The sequence below is a fragment of the Perca fluviatilis genome, chromosome 9 (assembly GCF_010015445.1).
Source record: "Perca fluviatilis chromosome 9, GENO_Pfluv_1.0, whole genome shotgun sequence".
Classification (NCBI taxonomy): domain Eukaryota; kingdom Metazoa; phylum Chordata; class Actinopteri; order Perciformes; family Percidae; genus Perca; species Perca fluviatilis.
Window position 1 is genome coordinate 41,037,702 of NC_053120.1, and position 19,561 is coordinate 41,057,262.

At 38.9% G+C, this 19,561-nt stretch overlaps 1 protein-coding gene across 4 annotated transcripts in view; it reads right to left on the reverse strand.

The window, feature by feature from the left end:
• Positions 1–19,561, reverse strand: part of LOC120565727 (LIM domain containing preferred translocation partner in lipoma) — a 179,364-nt gene that overhangs the window by 143,291 nt on the left and 16,512 nt on the right. For all 4 annotated transcript variants that reach the window (XM_039811710.1, XM_039811707.1, XM_039811708.1 and 1 more), the window contains one exon: positions 9,091–9,136. The gene's annotated coding sequence lies outside the window, so the exon portion shown is untranslated. The remainder of the gene's footprint in view (positions 1–9,090; positions 9,137–19,561) is intronic.

The window sequence follows — 19,561 nt, forward strand, 5'->3', positions numbered from 1 at the left end:
TTTGTTCATAAGAAGCTCTAATCACTGATAATTAGAGCTGTCAGTTAAGTAAATATGGTTAGGAATAAGGAATTATAAAAATCTGTCAAATATGACTCAAATTCAAAGCGTCTCATATTGATATTTAAAAGCAATCTGTAAGGGCAATTCCTGCTACATGTATGTAGATAGAGATTGCATCTGAAGCTGATTCACACTTTTGTTTTTTGGTTAGACGCCAGTGGGCCTACACAATATGAGGAAAATATCTAATTGTGATTATTTGGACTGATATTGCAATTACAATATGATTCACGATATATAGAGGGAATGATAATTTTTATTTTATTTTTATTATTTTCATTTTTATTGAAAAATATTACAATTAAAAGAATTTAACTGATTATAATCTGTACCGAACAAAGAAGTTTTTCTTTAGTCTGTAGGATTCGATTTGTAGGCCAGGGCGTCTCTGTAGCACCACAATACTTAATTTAGAATGGTTAGACACATATTTTGCCTATAACAAATATGCAATATTGTAGGCTCTGAACAGCCGGAAGAATGTTCAGACATATAGAAGCATCTGTACATTTTAATATGAAACTGGGAGACACTGAACAAGATGCAGATTAGCTATCATAAATATAGTGTTTTGACTTGATATCAGCAAAATATGGAATAGTTTGCAATTTCGCAATGTAAGCAAGAAACCAAACTAACGTAGATTTGGATAAGATTCTACATGGATTTGTCTTTTAGTCCTGAAAGCGGTTTTAACACCAACATGCTGTTGAGATTATCAGGTTGGAAGCGCTATGAAGAAAATGTGAGGTACACAATGAATCAGAGTAAGGACTTATATGTATCTAAAATATGTTTACCTTCCATATAGTATGCTGGTATTAAGTTTGAATGAAATGCATGGCTATTGAATGAGAGAGAAAACAACATTTCCTTAAAAAAAAAAAAGAGAGGCCATAATATAATTTCCCTGACAGTCCAGCAAGCACCTAAGGATTTGTCTCTTTACGTGAAGCCCTTATTTTTTCCGAAATTAATCAAGGAAAACCGTTTGGCTACAGCTCTGGTCAAGCCCAACAAAGAGTTAAGTATTTTAAATTCTACAGTGAAGCTAAACTGTTCTTGAAATTCAGCTGGCAGCCAGCCTCGCTAGTCATCCGTCGATTTGATGTGTGCTTCAAGAATCTGGCCCAAACAGACAAACTGTGAGCCAGGAATCCAAACACACAGTCTGAGAAACCAAGAACCATCCAAGGCCAGTTAAGTTTATACCATCGCTGTGGCCCAAGCACATAAGGTGGTCTCCATCACTCCACTTCTGTGCTACTGTTGAATGAGAAAACCAAACTTCTGTACATCCAAACATGACTGCAAGGTAGTCTCACATAGCCACTGAAACGGCGCTAAAGCAAAATCACAAAGCAAAACCAATGCTCTAATAAACAGAATTTTGGACGCCAATCAGATCATAAAACAAGCTCACACTGGGGGAGTCAGGGTTTTTGGTGATGTTGGTTGAGGGGGCTGTGTCTAATAAGAATACATAACAAGGCAACCGTTTTGCCTGTTTTTGCCTATTAAAAAAAAGAAGCAGCTCTTTTGTCTGCCCTTTATCTCAGGGAACAAGTAAGCTTATTATTACTAGAATAATAGAAAGTGTGCTAATGAAAGCCGTAGCGGGGAAGGTAAGTTTCCTTGGAACACCTGTTCAACATTTTCATATTCAGTGAAGAAGAGCTTAGGTTCCCATATGAGCACCTTTGCCATCTGTTTCAAAAAATATATCAAATTTTGGTATTCAACCACTGTGCATGCTTTGCTAAACACAAACACCACACAGCTTGCTAAAATGTCTTAGTGTTATGAGGACATGCAAACACAATTTTCATCGGGCAGTTAAGGGAGTTCTCCACAGCTTATCTGAAATAATACCAACAAAGAGTCAGCTAATCAGGAGAAAAATCTGTTACACTTTACTTGAAGGTATCTACATAAGAGTGACATGACACTGTCATGAACGTGTCATAAACATTATAAACAAGTCAAACATTTATGACATAACGCTTCTTTTAGTAAGTGTCATTCGGTTTATGTCACGACAAGTTATGGTTAGGGTTAGAACGCAACGCCCGGGATGGCCGCTGCGAGGGGCACGGGCACAAGGGGACCACTGGTGAATAAAACACTTAAGGTTAGGGTTCATGTGTCCTGACTGTGTCATGACAGTGTCATGTCACTCTTATGTAGATACAGTGCCTTGCGAAAGTATTCGGCCCCCTTGAACGTTTCAACCTTTTGCCACATTTCAGGCCTCAAACATAAAGATATAAAACTGTAATTTTTTGTGAAGAATCAACAACAAGTGGGTCCCAATTATGAAGTGGAACGAAATTCATTGGCTATTTCAAACTTTTTTAACAAATAAAAAACTGAAAAAGTGGACGTGCAAAATTATTCAGCCCCTTTACTTTCAGTGCAGCAAACTCTCTCCAGAAGTTCAGTGAGGATCTCTGAATGATCCAATGTTGACCTAAATGACTAATGATGATAAATAGAATCCAGCTGTGTGTAATCAAGTCTCCGTATAAATGCACCTGCTCTGTGATAGTCTCAGAGGTCAGTGTAAAGCGCAGAGAGCATCATGAAGAACAAGGAACACACCAGGCAGGTCCGAGATACTGTTGTGGAGAAGTTTAAAGCCGGATTTGGATACAAAAAGATTTCCCAAGCTTTAAACATCCCAAGGAGCACTGTGCAAGCGATAATATTGAAATGGAAGGAGTATCAGACCACTACAAATCTACGAAGACCCGGCCGTCCCTCTAAACTTTCAGCTCATACAATGAGAAGACTGATCAGAGATGCAGCCAAGAGGCCCATGATCACTTTGGATGAACTGCGGAGATCTACAGCTGAGGCGGGAGACTCTGTCCATAGGACAACAATCAGTCGTATACTGCACAAATCTGGCCTTTATGGAAGAGTGGCAAGAAGAAAGCCATTTCTTAAAGATATCCATAAAAAGTGTCGTTTAAAGTTTGCCAAAAGCCACCTGGGAGACACACCAAACATGTGGAAGAAGGTGCTGTGGTCAGATGAAACCAAAATCAAACTTTTTGGCAACAATGCAAAACGTTATGTTTGGCGTAAAAGCAACACAGCTCATCACCCTGAACACACCATCCCCACTGTCAAACATGGTGGTGGCAGCATCATGGTTTGGGCCTGCTTTTCTTCAGCAGGGACAGGGAAGATGGTTAAAATTGATGGGAAGATGGATGGAGCCAAATACAGGACCATTCTGGAAGAAAACCTGATGGAGTCTGCAAAAGACCCGAGACTGGGACGGAGATTTGTCTTCCAACAAGACAATGATCCAAAACATAAAGCAAAATCTACAATGGAATGGTTCACAAATAAACATATCCAGGTGTTAGAATGGCCAAGTCAAAGTCCAGACCTGAATCCAATCGAGAATCTGTGGAAAGAACTGAAAACTGCTGTTCACAAACGCTCTCCATCCAACCTCACTGAGCTCGAGCTGTTTTGCAAGGAGGAATGGGCAAAAATGTCAGTCTCTCAATGTGCAAAACTGATAGAGACATACCCCAAGCGACTTCCAGCTGTAATCGCAGCAAAAGGTGGCGCTACAAAGTATTAACTTAAGGGGGCTGAATAATTTTGCACGCCCAATATTTCAGTTTTTTATTTGTTTAAAAGGTTTGAAATATCCAATAAATTTCGTTCCACTTCATGATTGTGTCCCACTTGTTGTTGATTCTTCACAAAAAATTACAGTTTTATATCTTTATGTTTGAGGCCTGAAATGTGGCAAAAGGTCGAAAAGTTCAAGGGGGCCGAATACTTTCGCAAGGCACTGTACCATCAAGTAAAGTGTTACGAAAAAATCACTGTGGGCTTAACTCACACACCAAATGCAGACTTAATAAAAAATTAATATGCAGCCATTAGGTCTACAAGCATTTTTCCATCATTTACAGTTTTATTTTGATAAAGTCTTTCTACAAATTTGACATCAACAGTACCTAAACACCAACCAGGAGGTAACGGTTTACTGTTATTGTCATGCTAGAGAGTTACAGATGACACGTGTTTACTGCTGTTTTACAATAAAACAAAAATAACTGGTAAAGTGGGGACTAATGTAAAATATAGATGTGTTTTAGTTTTGGGGTTCAATTATGTAATGAACTTAATATGAGTTGAAAATTTGTACGTCTTTGTTGAGTTTAAAAAAAATCTTTAAAATCTAAAATAATTAAGGGTTACTTAAAGCCGCAGAAATGCAGAACTGAGAACACTTTAAAGGTCCTATGACACGGTGCTCTTTGGATGCTTTTATATAGACCTTAGTGGTCCCCTAATACTGTATCTGAAGTCTCTTTTATATAGACCTTAGTGGTCCCCTAATACTGTATCTGAAGTCTCTTTTATATAGACCTTAGTGGTCCCCTAATACTGTATCTGAAGTCTCTTTTATATAGGCCTTAGTGGTCCCCTAATACTGTATCTGAAGTCTCTTTTATATAGGCCTTAGTGGTCCCCTAATACTGTATCTGAAGTCTCTTTTATATAGACCTTAGTGGTCCCCTAATACTGTATCTGAAGTCTCTTTTATATAGACCTTAGTGGTCCCCTAATACTGTATCTGAGGTCTCTTTTATATAGACCTTAGTGGTCCCCTAATACTGTATCTGAAGTCTCTTTTATATAGACCTTAGTGGTCCCTAATACTGTATCTGAAGTCTCTTTTATATAGACCTCGGTGGTCCCCTAATACTGTATCTGAAGTCTCTTTTATATAGACCTTAGTGGTCCCCTAATACTGTATCTGAAGTCTCTTTTATATAGACCTTAGTGGTCCCCTAATACTGTATCTGAAGTCTCTTTTATATAGACCTTAGTGGTCCCCTAATACTGTATCTGAGGTCTCTTTTATATAGACCTTAGTGGTCCCCTAATACTGTATCTGAAGTCTCTTTTATATAGACCTTAGTGGTCCCTAATACTGTATCTGAAGTCTCTTTTATATAGACCTCGGTGGTCCCATAATAACTGTATCTGAAGTCTCTTTTATATAGACCTTAGTGGTCCCCTAATATACTGTATCTGAAGTCTCTTTTATATAGACCTCGGTGGTCCCCTAATACTGTATCTGAAGTCTCTTTTATATAGACCTCGGTGGTCCCCTAATACTGTATCTGAAGTCTCTTTTATATAGGCCTTAGTGGTCCCCTAATACTGTATCTGAAGTCTCTTTTATATAGACCTCGGTGGTCCCCTAATACTGTATCTGAAGTCTCTTTTATATAGACCTTAGTGGTCCCCTAATACTGTATCTGAAGTCTCTTTTATATAGGCCTTAGTGGTCCCCTAATACTGTATCTGAAGTCTCTTTTATATAGACCTTAGTGGTCCCCTAATACTGTATCTGATGTCTCTTTTATATAGACCTTAGTGGTCCCCTAATACTGTATCTGAAGTCTCTTTTATATAGACCTTAGTGGTCCCTAATACTGTATCTGAAGTCTCTTTTATATAGACCTTAGTGGTCCCCTAATACTGTATCTGAAGTCTCTTTTATATAGACCTTAGAGGTCCCTAATACTGTATCTGAAGTCTCTTTTATATAGACCTTAGTGGTCCCCTAATACTGTATCTGAAGTCTCTTTTATATAGACCTTAGTGGTCCCTAATACTGTATCTGATGTCTCTTTTATATAGACCTTAGTGGTCCCCTAATACTGTATCTGAAGTCTCTTTTATATAGACCTTAGTGGTCCCCTAATACTGTATCTGAAGTCTCTTTTATATAGACCTTAGTGGTCCCCTAATACTGTATCTGAAGTCTCTTTTATATAGACCTTAGTGGTCCCCTAATACTGTATCGGAAGTCTCTTTTATATAGGCCTTAGTGGTCCCTAATACTGTATCTGAAGTCTCTTTTATATAGACCTTAGTGGTCATTAGTTGTGGTAGGACATGCCATTTCTGTGTCTGTAGGTTTAAATGCTATTGAGGAGGAGAGTGACAAGGTGGAGGGTGGGGGTGTGGCCTTGACCAATTGCCATGCTTCACTTGTTTGCAAGCCGCCATGGCTTGCAAACAAGTCTCTTTCTCATGGGCGGGCCAAATTCTCAGGGCGGGCAAAGCAGAGAAAGGGGGAGGTAACCTTCCTCCTTATGACCTCATAAGGAGAAGATTCCTGATTGGCCCATCTGAGCTTTCATTTTCTCAAAGGCAGAGCAGGATACCCAGGGCTCGGTTTACACCTATCACCATTTCTAGCCACTGGGGGACCATAGGCAGGCTGGGGGAACTCATATTAATGTTAAAAAACCTTATAAACTGAAATTTTCATGCCATGGGACCTTTAATATCTTTAATATGTTTATTTATTGCAGGTAATATCATTATCTCGATATTCAACCATGTTAATCGCATATCGCTAATTTTCCTCATATCGTGCAGCACTAATTAAAATGTAAAATTACTAGGATTGTACTCAAGTATTAAGTTTCATTTAGTTGTGTTGGATTTCTGGGTGATTCTATGGGGATTATAGGAACCTTGGCTTCAGCCTATTCCTTTTTTGGTTAGCTACAGTGGCAAATTGTGTGAAATAATGGTTTCTTTCATGTATGTTAACTGAAATAAAATGATTCATCATCGTCATTACATCAAAGCTGAAATGTATGCTTGTTTAGTTTTCCACGTTTTTGAGCCCAGATCATAATTTGTGAGTGTGTGAAGCTCAGTAAATTCTCTTTTGGTATGTACGGGATGAAGTCTTTGCGGACCACAACGCGTCACAACAAACAATTTTTTTAAGTGTATACCACATGTCCATTTAGTCTTGAAGTTCAAACCTACACTAAATAATAAATCAGTTCCTATGCTGGAGGGAACGTCAGCTGTGGGAAATGGAGCTGCAGAAATCTGTCTCACAGTAGGTCTATCGGAGGACTGAAGAGCAAACTGGACAAAGCTTTATTTGATTAGAGGGAGGTTGTTTTTTTCCACATTTTATTAATCTAAAACAAATGGCTTGTTTTTCTCATACCCAAGGCTAATTGATCAAACTAAGAATGTGTCATGGGAACACTTACTGTACGTCATTAGGACCACCTCCTGCCCCTTAGCCAACTTTCTATGACGCAAATGCATCAGCGAGCCAGAGGACTTTAAACTGCAAACTGAAATCACTGGAAATATGGATGCAACGATCTTCTCGTAAAAATATGGATTCAATAACTAAATGATGAATTTGCCGTACATTTATAGAATAAATAATACAAATATATAAATGTATAATTTAGAAATAAAATACAAATATATTTTTTTGCCTTCATGCCTAGGAATCAATGAAGAAGTGTATACATTTTTTTGTATTTTGTTGTAATTACAGAATCGCACAATTGTGCAGGCCCACAGCGCAGGTGTGCATTTTATTTCCAGTTCAATACAACAAAATGAGTGAGCTGGACAAAAATATCTCAATATTTCCAGCCTTGATCAAAAGGCTTTACAAAAATAACTTTAAATCAGAAAAATGTGTCAAACTCAAGGGCCCCGGGCCAAATCTGGCCCCTGGCAAATTTTGATCCGGTCCGCATATCAATTTAGGTTTACAATAGAAAACAAAAATTCACCTAGCTGTGCGCCAAACCGAGAAGACAGGAAACGGTTTTCAAACTGCAATGACGTGACACTCAAATCAGAAATGGGCTGATTTGCTGACTTTGAGACAACCAGTGAGTTTGCATATTCAGGCCTGTGACCCAGGTTGTTGTGAGTCGGCTGTAATGAGAATGCATTGTTTTGCTTGATTTGTTCAATTATATGATGGCTAAAGAACCTTTTTGCTTTTTTTAAGCGCTTTTTGTGGACCAAATTGTAAGTGAGAAGGCTTTATGAGACATGCAATAACAGTCAAAAATACTTTACTTTTTTAGGCAAAAGTATTAGCTGCCCAAAAAAAAAATTATGTTTAAAAAACTTTTTTTGGATTAAATAAAAGCAAAGTCAGTAAACTATGCGCCTGGCCCTTGATGCGATTCTTATTTCCTAGTGCGGCCCTTAGTGAAATTTGATACCCCAGGTTTAGATGATGCGCCATAGATAAATTATCAGAGAACACTTTGAGTCAAAATAATTCTGGCTAAATGTCTGCAACCTACTGCTCTTAATGACCACCACTGACACTAACTACCCGTGCTAATGTGCTTAGATCAGGGTACGGGCACCCCCAGGGGTCTGTGGCACTCTGCCAGGCGGTCTGTTATCAGATTCATTCATTTGAAATTGTCATAATGGAATTCTTTCTTTTAAAAAACAAAAAAAGGCTTCGCCGTAATATACAGTATATAGTAATATAATATATAATTCATCTATAATAGTTCATAGATTATGTTACTTTCTGAGTGTTCGTCTTAAAAATCAAATGTCCACCACTGATGTAGAAAAGATGGGAACAGAGAGTAGAAGAGAATAGAGACCTTTTGATGCTTCTGCAGTGTTTATTGGTGTTGTATACGTGCATGATGCAAAGATGAGTACTGATTTTAATATTTTTAACTTTATTTTTATCATTACCATTCACTGTCACCACAAATAAAGGCAAAAGCCCCCCCCAAAAAATCAGTGTCTTATTTTGCATTACTGATGGCATTTTATTCCTTATTATTATGTTCATTCTTTGTCTTCTATTTTCATATTTCTTGTATGAAAGGTGCTTTACAAATAAAGCATATTATTATGGATTTTTATTATGATTAGGAGAGGTGCAATGGTAGAAAGAAAATGTTTTGTGATAAAAGATTACAAAATGACTGCTAGTTACTAAACTAAATCTGGGAAATGCGAATGTGAGATGGCCCAAAAAGAAAGAAAAGATGTATTCTTTACTCTCGCCACCACTATAACTGCAACAGTTCTTTTATTGGACTAAACATACATTAATATGATAAATAAAATGAAGCCGGGGATAACAGCAGTGTTCATGCTCTGTGAATGTACAGTATTTACAGATGTGAAAAGAAGGGAAAAATTAGGTTGAGTACTCACCCAAATTTTAAATCTAAGCGATGGTGGGGACTACAGGATCAGACACCTAAAAAGAAACACACGATAATTATACAGCACTGAAATCAAAATGACATTTCACAAAGAGACCTATCATTTAGGGCAGAGAGGATCCGGATGGGTTCATTTAAACTGTCCGATCTTGGGTTGCAGCCGCAACACCTCGGTGCCGATGTTCAATTGTTTACTTTAGGAAAGTTAGCATTAAAAGTGCAGCTCAAACTCCTAAAGTGAAATCCTAACTTTTGACTGCAGGGGATACACACAAAAATGATAATTGTGAGTGAAATTTCTATTTTGGGTGTTGTGAATGTCCTACATTCTGTTTAGATACAGGTAAGGGTGGGGGTGGAATCATTTTTTGTCTCCAGGGCCCAACCATGTGTATTCCTCTTGCTGAGGAATTCTTTTGTTCTGATAAATTGACATTGTCAGTTTCCCACATTGCCACAGAGTGGCATATACTATAGGGAGCAGTGGTGGGTACACAGATGCTACATACGACTGGCGTCAGTCAATGTGACAGTTGTTGTTTTTTCTTTTCTTTTGAGGGAGGGGGGAGGGGGGGGGGTCTATTTTTTCTAAATCTGAACTTCCAAGTCGAAGAAGCAGGAAGGAATAGGAATTAATACACCTACACTCCCCTTCTCCCTTTAGAATGGCAAAAATCTCTTTGTACCCACATCATAATTACGGGTGGGCGCCAGTTTGGGATTGTTATCCATGCCTCCTTCACACTTTTTTTTTTTTTTTTGCAAGTATAATACAATGTTTTGAGAACATGCAGCTGACAACTAAGTCTTTTCACAACTTCACTTCAGTTTCTTTACGCTGCGCTAATGTTACAGAACAAGTATTGCTTGAAGTGGTGTTGCCTTGTTCTAGCATATGCTCCCTAGTTTTCAGAGGCGCCGTTTTTCCACAAGCGCAGCGAGTAGCCGACCGCGGAGGAAAAGTAACCAACAGCCGGGGCGGGCGCTGGGGACGCGTTCCTCCAGGGAGAGGATGTTGATGAACAGGCTCTATTTTGGTGTCGTTTCATGCAGTCTTACACTCAAGTCTCAATTACTGAGTGAGTTTAATGTGTTTACCTCTGAAACTGTTTTACTTTTCCAATTTTAATTAGCAGTTTTAGCGTCTTTTTATTACTCTCAGCTAAATGTGGAAATGTGTGCGCTTAGTAGGTTTTAAGTAAATATAAATTAAAACGTTACATCTGAAGACATAAAACTAACCTGAATTGTAAATGTTTTATTAAACCAACTTTTTGTCACAATGTGAACAATAAAGAAACAATAAGCTGATTATTTGATCAATAGAAAATGAATTGTGGCCCTGCTTAGTGTAGATCTGGAAATAAATGAAAGTGTTAAAATATAGGAAAGGCTACTATTCTCTCATATTTCCCTCGTTGATATGCAAATAGCTCTGGTTTGATCTGCTGACGTGTTGAGATACCACGTAGATTTTTCAGCCACTCCATGCCTTGCACATGCATTTAAACATACTCCCTCCTGGTATCTTCCTAATGCAAACAACAGTCTATTACCACCGTAGCCAGATCCTACTTGCCAACACATATTTCAAGGCCCTCTCCCGGCGCCCTCCTGTTTGTTTTTTTTCCGGGAACTCCCGTAATATGAAAGGCTCTCAAACATTATTATGAATAATCATCACACACGGATCCATACGTTTTGTATGTTTGTCTGACGTCAACCAAGATTATCTATGAAATAGAATCTACACACAAAATCCCCACGCTACATACAATTTCAACCCATCAGTCACCGCAACCTGGCAACCAACAACCCGATTCAAGGGGCGTGTGTGAAGCTGTGGTCGGTGCAGGGCGCAGGCGGATGGGCCAGGTAACTCACATAGCTGTAGCTGTTGTCAAAAGGGACAGCGTTACGCCTAAGATCAAAATAAACCTGCAAATTTCAGCAAAGTTAGACTTAACAGTTTCCATTCATATCTGCTAGTCACCAGGATAGTGGCCGCGCCTTTTGCAAAGCCTGTACGGTTCATTTTAATGTAGGGCACGGTGTGAAGAATGACGCCAGCCAACAACAATACACATAAATCCAGAAGCCAATCCACACACATATATTATTATGCTCATGAAATGATAAATGTAAATATACATCAATATGAACCACAGGGCTAAACTGCAGTGTTTCTGTGATATATAGACAATGTATTGTCAAAACATAAATACAAATATAAAATCAGGTTTTTTATTTACTTAAATACATTATATGTATTTATTTATTTACTTAAATAAATAACATTTACTTATATAAATAACCAGAAATAAAACTAAACGTTGGCAGATTAACTGCCAAACAGCCATAATCATAGAAATCCATGGATTAAAACCAGTGATTATCTCTCCAGCTAAGAAATGAGAGAAAATGAACCAAAAAATGACTTGATATACAGTAGCATCGGTATCTGACCACATGCTTTGATGTTTTCCCCCTGAGAAGGAGGACTTGAAATATATCCACAGATTTGATTGATCTTAGACTTCTAGTCTCTGAGCTACAGATCCAAACACACACCAGCACATTCTGTGCTAAAACATCTGGGGACGTAGCCAGCCAAGGAGGAGGTGATCTGGACAGAAATGGTGGAAAACACAGGTCAGATGGGCTCACGTTCAACTGTTGGCAACCCACTAAATTAGAAGAAGAATTATGTCGATTACGCTTGTACCGCAAGGTGCCTGTAGGCAAATGTGCCAAATCCAGCCCTGCAGCAAAATATATTTCCACTTTCATAGTTTACATCAAAATGAAGATGATTTTTCATTATGTGTACAGGATATAACAATGTAAACACAAGGCTCATGTAAACCAAGTGTTTCCCATACAACATGGGCCCAGGTAGATTGATAATTACCCAGGTAGATCAAATCTGAATAACTTTTTTTTATTCTTTTTGATCAACGATGTAATTTTATAGCACACAGCCCAGCGGCCTCCAGCCACTTCCACTCGTGGAGTCAGGCTTACGTTAGTAGCACGTTAGGTGTTGTGGCTTCCCATGGGATTAACTGTACTGATAAACCGTAGAGACGCCACGGCCACATTGCTGTAAAAGCTCCCCGAAACGTCATTTACACAGTGTGGTTGTTCACCCTCTCCGCGGCAGTGTGCTCGCTTGCTATATGTGGAGTTAACTGGAGCTAACCGGAGGTAACCGTTGCTAACCGAGCCTTCAGTTAACGTTCTTTCCGTGCCCGTTAACTGTAATGTTATTTATGCACTCTAGCCCGAATAAAACTGTGCTGTAAAAGTTTTAAACTACAATCCAGAGTTGTTTGAATGACAGGAAACTGTTCAGATAACATCTTAATGAAAGCAACACAGACATGTATAGTACAAAACTGTTTGTTTAACGTTATTAGGATCCCCAAAATACGGATTAAAACACTTTAAAAACTGAACAATGATCCATAACAACCAAAATGAACAAGAACTAACTTGGGATAGCCTTAGTTTAATATGATGCAACAGGAGTTAACAGGTGCACACAGGGTTGAGATTTATAACAACATGTAACTTTCTGTATGGATCATAGTTTTAAGGTTTTAAGGTTAAATTGTTAAAACAACATTTCAGCTCTGGGTAACCTTAATCAGGTATTTTATCTGCTGAACCATACATTTTATTTGACAAACCAACCAGATGTAGCCAACGTTACACTTCATCTCAACTGTATCATTTTCTAGTCTGGTTTAATATGTAAATAGTTATTTCTTTCTAACCCAGCCATCACGTGCCGTGCCGTCACATCCCGCACCACCACAAGTAAATTCTCAACCTGTGGGAAACACTGAAACCCAATAAATAGAACTTGTGACATTTAGTACTGCCCCAACATTAAGTGAAGCTTTCAAACCTTAGTTCCTCATTCTGCACCAGGCTATTCAAACAGCATCTGTGCTGAAATCAAGTCTAATAAACGTACCAAATGTTAAATATAATTTACTTCATTGAATGAACCAAGTATACCTTGTTTTAATTGAGTTTTAATTCAATAGCTTGAGCCTATTTAACCATCACAGATTTTGTTTCTCACAAACACAAATAACGGGCACTATCAGAAAGAACGTACTGGTGACATTTTTTCTAAGGGACATATTCACTGGATTGGTACTGAAGAACGCTTAAAAAAAAAAAGATGATTCTGAGGCATCTTTTTAATGATCTCTAAAGGGCCTTTTCACACCTGAAAGTCCGAACCAAGGTTCATGTTTTAATTATATTGTATACATTTGATCCTGTTAGTTTTGGTTTCACACTGCAAAAGAACTATACACTAAAGAACTATACATGACATAACTACGTCCTGTCATCATTAGTGAGCCACGCCCCCGATACTTGTAACTGATTGGTTTGTTGATGGGCTTCCCCGTCCTCTCGTACCCTCGATCTGGTGTTGGAATTTCTGTGTTTTTTTTCCCAGCTGACTGCTGCTCTCCCCGTGCTACCGCAGCTCTCTTTGTTTTGTTGAGTTGTTGAGAAGCGAGACACGGGAACATTACTTGGGTTGTGAGGAGCTGCAGCATTTATTCAGACAAACTGAAACCTACACTGTACATTTCCACTCTGATTTATTCTTTGCTCTGATAGCCAACAACTGTCCTCTCTCTCTCTCTCTCTCTCTCTCTCTCTCTCTCTCTCTCTCTCTCTCTCTCTCTCTTCTCTCCCCTTAAAGGCGCTATGCTTCTTGATGAACAGCCTGCCAGAACTTTCTGTATTTGGTCCGAAAGTCCAAACCATCCAAAAAAAATGCTTTCACACAAGAAAGACTGGACCATGGTTCAGTTTGATCCGGACCAAGATCACTTCTTTTCATCGGGCCAAATTTCGGAGGTTTCGCACCTGTAAGTTTGGTTCAGATCAAACTGAAAAGTACGAAAGTTTGGACCAAATGAGGTAGGCGTGAAAGCCCCCTAAAGCAGATTAATGGACATTTATCCATAGATAATGATATCCCTGGAAAGTGTAAGTCACATTGAATCTAAAAATATATGCTGGGTTCAGATTTTACCCAGAGAAAAGTTTAAAAAATGATGTAAATTACAGCAATCAGGCGCCAAGTGTTTTAAAGTACCTTCATTGTCTCCATGGGCTGTGTCACAGACACTGCTGCAGATCCAACTTCAGACGGTGTTAAAAGCCGGTGAGATCAGCAGCTCAAACTAAAATAACCAACTCCTTGTTTGTTTTAGAAGTCCGGCATGCGCCAGTCCCTTTCACCTCACGCAGGATCTTTATCCCACATACCTCCCTCACCCTTCACAGCTATGAATTTAGCTGTACTAAAGCCACTTACATGTGCCCATTCTGAAAATACTAATTATTATCACTAAGTACCACAATCTAACCTGACTACTTTTCTTTTGTTGGATGTGACCTTAGGCTACATCTACACTACTACGTTTTCATTTTTAAGTGGCATTTTAGCTCCAGTAGCAGAACTAATCTCTGTCCATATTAACACGTCTGACAACTCATATCACATGGCCATTTACATACACTGGGCATGCGCATGCTGGTGTAAACAGGAAGCAGAAGAAGCTGATTGTCTGATATTACTCTGCAGTTGAAAATCATGGATGTAATAGGGCTGCACGATATGAGGAGAATATCTAAAAGTGATTATTTTGACTTATATTGCAAAATGATATAGGATATTGAGGGAATGATCATCTGTGTATCGTTATTCTCATTTTCATTGAAAAATATTAAAGTTTTCTGTCCCGAACAAAGATGTTTTCTATAGTCTGTAGGCTACGATTTGTAGGCGGGACGTCTCTGCACCATAATACTTAATACACAAGGGTTTGACACGTTTTGCCAAAACAAATATTGCACCCCCTGCGATTTGGATATTGCACTAGTCAATATTGCGATTTCGATAAAATTGCAATCAAATGTGCAGCTCAAATGTATAAGTTGAAAATACAGAAAATACTTTTGAGAAAGAACAACAATGACCAAAAGTAAGACCGGGGATTTAGTTGCATGGACCAACGACGAGGTGGAAGAGTTACTGAAAGGTATGTTAAGCCTTATTATTATTATTATTATTATTATTATCATTATTATCATTATTATTATTATCATTATTATTATTACCTGACAGATAAGACTGACTGACGTGCATTGTCATTGATTTCCAAAAGTCTGCGTTTGTGCCCATTCAGACTACAAAGCAACCCTGGAGTTCTCAAACCAAAACGGGGCCGCAGTGTTTCCAAATGTCTCCATTTTAAGGTCTCGGAAACCCCAAGTAGTGTGGACGTGAGGCGTAAACATAGCAAAAGATATTAATTTTAAACCAAAACATAGTAATGTAGATGTAGCCTTACACAACTGCATCTAATTGACCATGCATTCCCTGCAGACATGTACTTACTTTGGATCAAATAGGTTATTCTTAAAGATTTGCTGACCCTCAGAAGTGCTCAGGCATATTTTTTTATACTCAAATAAAATGAACCAATTTCACTCAATGCCAAATCCATTATGATAACTTAGGTTAAACTATTTCAGCAGTGTGGACCAAGGAAAAAGAAAACTACAATGAGCTAAATACTCAAATTATCAGAGCCATTAAACATTCAGATAGAGCAATTTGCTATCAAACACAAGTGATCATCCAAGTACATTAGACCATTAACACATTTCTAAAGACCCACAATCTGTCAAAGAAATGCAATTTAGGCCCTGAAAAGGTCTTTATTTATCAGGTTGTGATGGACAGGCTCCAAAGAGACTAAAAACAAGTGTACATGCGTCACACCCTTCTTCTAACCTCCGTCTTCGTCTTCATGCTTCATTCAGGATCATTCTGCTATTTTTATAGGCTTTATGTCATGTGTTTCAATATGCATGAATGATGTCTTTTTTTCTATTCTTTTTATTTTATTTATTTATTTTTTTACAAGAGCTGTCCCAAACATTATTCTCACACAGACCTACCAATGCTGAGGAGCTGTGGATCCATTCCCTCTGTGGACACATGCTTTCTAAGTGCTCCTACAATGGACAGCTTGATTGGGGCTTGGTTTTTACAGCCTGCAAAGGTAGACCCAACCAATGAAAAATACATATCCCTGAAAACACCTTGGCCTTTTCCCTAGGCATTATGGTGTATTTATAACCACTTCTTTGCAGCATCGCAGCAAAGTGAAAGGCATGTTCAAATTAAATTAGTGCATGTAACCTTTTCTGAACTAGGTACAGTACAGTACCACTGGGCTAACAGTAATCTGCCTGAGGGGCAGACTAGAGTGCAGGAAACCCTTGACAGGAACCAAGTGGCTCCTCGGATATATACCTGACCTGCAAAGCATTCATGAGAGCTTCACCTGGACCAAGAATACAGCCGCCTCTCACTTAGAGTGGAGCAGACTATATGCAGCAGAGGGACTTTCAAAGCCCCAGGTTGAATTCTCGATTATACCTCTTGTAGATGGAAATACACAGTTTCATGAGGGGTAGGCTTTTTCTGAACAATCATCTTGTAATTTTCATCTCTACCACTCAAATTCAAAATACAGATCCCGTTTTAAAAATAATACCCCTTTCCAACTAGCCAAATAAAAAACACTTACACCCACTAACATCTGGCTTTTGTCTGCAGTGAGAAATGTTACAATCAGCATTCATTCCCGGGACAAATCACTCTGCAGTAGGCGGCAGTGATGTCAACAGGACACCCCGGTGGAAATGCTAATTACGTCTCTTGTCCAGCGCAATGTTGTGACGCGCTTGGGCTCCTTCCGAACTTCTGCCATCTCAGCCACAAATTCCGTCAACCTCCGCCCAAGCAGCGCTCGACCATCAAATTAGTCTCCACCGAGTTTGAAATATAGACTGAATGAGTAACAGATATTAAAAAAAAAAATCTGTTTTTGGAGAATTTTGGAGAATAGCAGAGTAAGTACATAGTGTGCGTGTGTGGTGGAGTGAGTGAGAGAGTGAGGACGAATGCAGAGCGATCGGTCTGAGCAAAGGAGAGTTGAGAGTTTATAAGCGAAGATACCAAGTCAATGTACAGCAGCGTTTGCAGTTTTGTGCACTGTATCGGAAAGCTCTTTCAGGCGCATTTGTGACAGGCATACTCGGCTACTGGCAATAGGAAAGGACTCGCCTATTTTTAGCAGGTTGACCCAAGTTTAAAAAACCTACATACAAGCAAATTTTGGTGGGCAAGGGGTATAATGCACCTCACTTTGAGTCCTTGTATTAACCTTTCAGTCCGTACATGCTGGAAATGTGCAGTGACATTTTTTTTTACCAAAATAAGCTAAAAAAAAATAATTAAAAATTCCAGTAACCAGTGCGTACTTTGGGAAGTACAATGTTATCATGACCAATAATACAGATTGCTGGAGATAAGAAAGTAAAGCCCGTCATAACAAACTATAATCTTTCTTTAAACATCTACAGTATCTGAAGTATTCATCTTTGCACTACCTTCCTAAAAAAAATAACTTGGTTGTGCAAATGTATGTAGTCGTTTTAAATGTATTTGAAAGGGCATTAAAGAGGGCATAAAGAGGCAGCCTCTGTGTGAGCACACAGATACAAACAAAGTTCTTTTCCAGACAGATTAAGATTTTGGTCCCAGCCAATCCATCCTCAGAGACAGCCTCTGCGTGTCTACCTCCATAATCTCAGGGTGTTTTCTGGAATTTCTCACAGTATGTCACTCCTCACATGCCCACAGGTTGCCTCCACTGAGTTTCACCTGACCTGCAAGGCCTGTATAGTGTCCTGTGTGCTCCTGTCACCGGTTTGTGTTGCCTGCTAATTTTCCAGTTTGTTCACTGCTGCAGACTGAAAGCCTGAACAGCGACCACTATAACTATACTTGGAATGTTTTGAATTGACATTAGAGCACTCCTTACTGTAGGCCAGTTGCCCTAGGACCCGGTCCCAAAGTCCACCGTCACAGACCCTTTAGACTTTGAAATTAGTCACAGATAAGTCTCCGAGGGCTCGCAGCTGTCCTACAGTGAACAAGCCCAGTCTTTGAGAGCTCTCTTACAGACTTTTTGAGCCAATATGTAAACTTTCTATAGGTCTGCAGTGCTTTAGACGTCATAATAGCCGCTTTCCGACCGGAGGGATTTTTGCAGTTCCTAGAACATAACGTTCCTAGAACCCTTATTTTCTCGTATTCCGACTGGACCAAATTGGGGACTATTAAGTTCCTCCGGCTGCAGTTCTTTTCCCTTTTCCGCATAGGAACCCTTAGTGACCTAGCAACGTCTGAAACACAAACAGTACATATTCTTCACTGTCTGTTACAACTGGACTACGTATGCGAACTCATAAGACAAACCTCACACATTCAACCAGCTAATTGTTAATGCTAGTAAAACGTACCCGTCGTTTTGTTTGCGCTCTGCTCTTCTATCTTCTTCCATCATATTAATTAGGATCATATTACGCTGGAGCCTTCATCTGCTGTGTTTCTCTGTTAAGTACCCCAGCCTAGTCTTTAAACACCACCGTTCCAACTCGGTTTATTCTTTATTGTGGTGCTAAAGTCAAGTGACGACGCTATAAAGACCGTTGCCGTGCTTGCGTCACTCCCTTACCCCTCCTACCAGTTCTTATGGCCACTTGGCCAGTGTGAATGCAAATGGAAAAAACGGTTTTGGGGGAGAGTAGTTAGTAGTTTAGAAGTGGACTGTTCCTATAACTACGTTCCTGTAACTACTTGGTCGGAAAGAGGCTAATAATGGCCACTGATCGTGAAGATGTTCATGGAATTGTAACGTACATTTATGCACAGTGCTGCTTAGAGGGGACATTAATCAATCAATTCAGTGAAAATATCTCTATACTTCGGAACTTGATACTCTTTTACGGGGGGGAAGTCATGCCCATTTTTTTTGCGATTGTCAGGAAAACTGTGCTTTCTCCACCATTCGGCAAAAGAAATTCATCAGTACCACAAGAGCCGCACTCTAAATTCACATTCACTCGCTTCACATACCAAAAGGTATCACTGTAAACAAGTAGTGTTGTCTTATGACATTAATAGAAACCAAAACTTTAAAATAAGTTTTTCTTTGAGATATAGTTACTAAGTTACTAAGTGTGGGAGAATAAATGCCCGAGGCTTGCTTCTCAATGCTTTCATCTTATTAAGACTCGTACAAACTGAGCAGAGCTCTTGGATAACATTTGCAATCCCTGAAAGTAGAGCTGGGCGATATGGAGAAAATCAAATATCACGATATTTTTTTACCAAATACCTCAATATCGAGGCGATATTGTAGGGTTGACTATTGGTGCTTTCACAAAATATTTACATGAGCTTTTTGATAAATAATCATCAATAATGTGTATAATGACTAATAGATGGATAGATAGATAGCTTTTTATTGTCATTCAACTGTACAGAATGCACATATGAA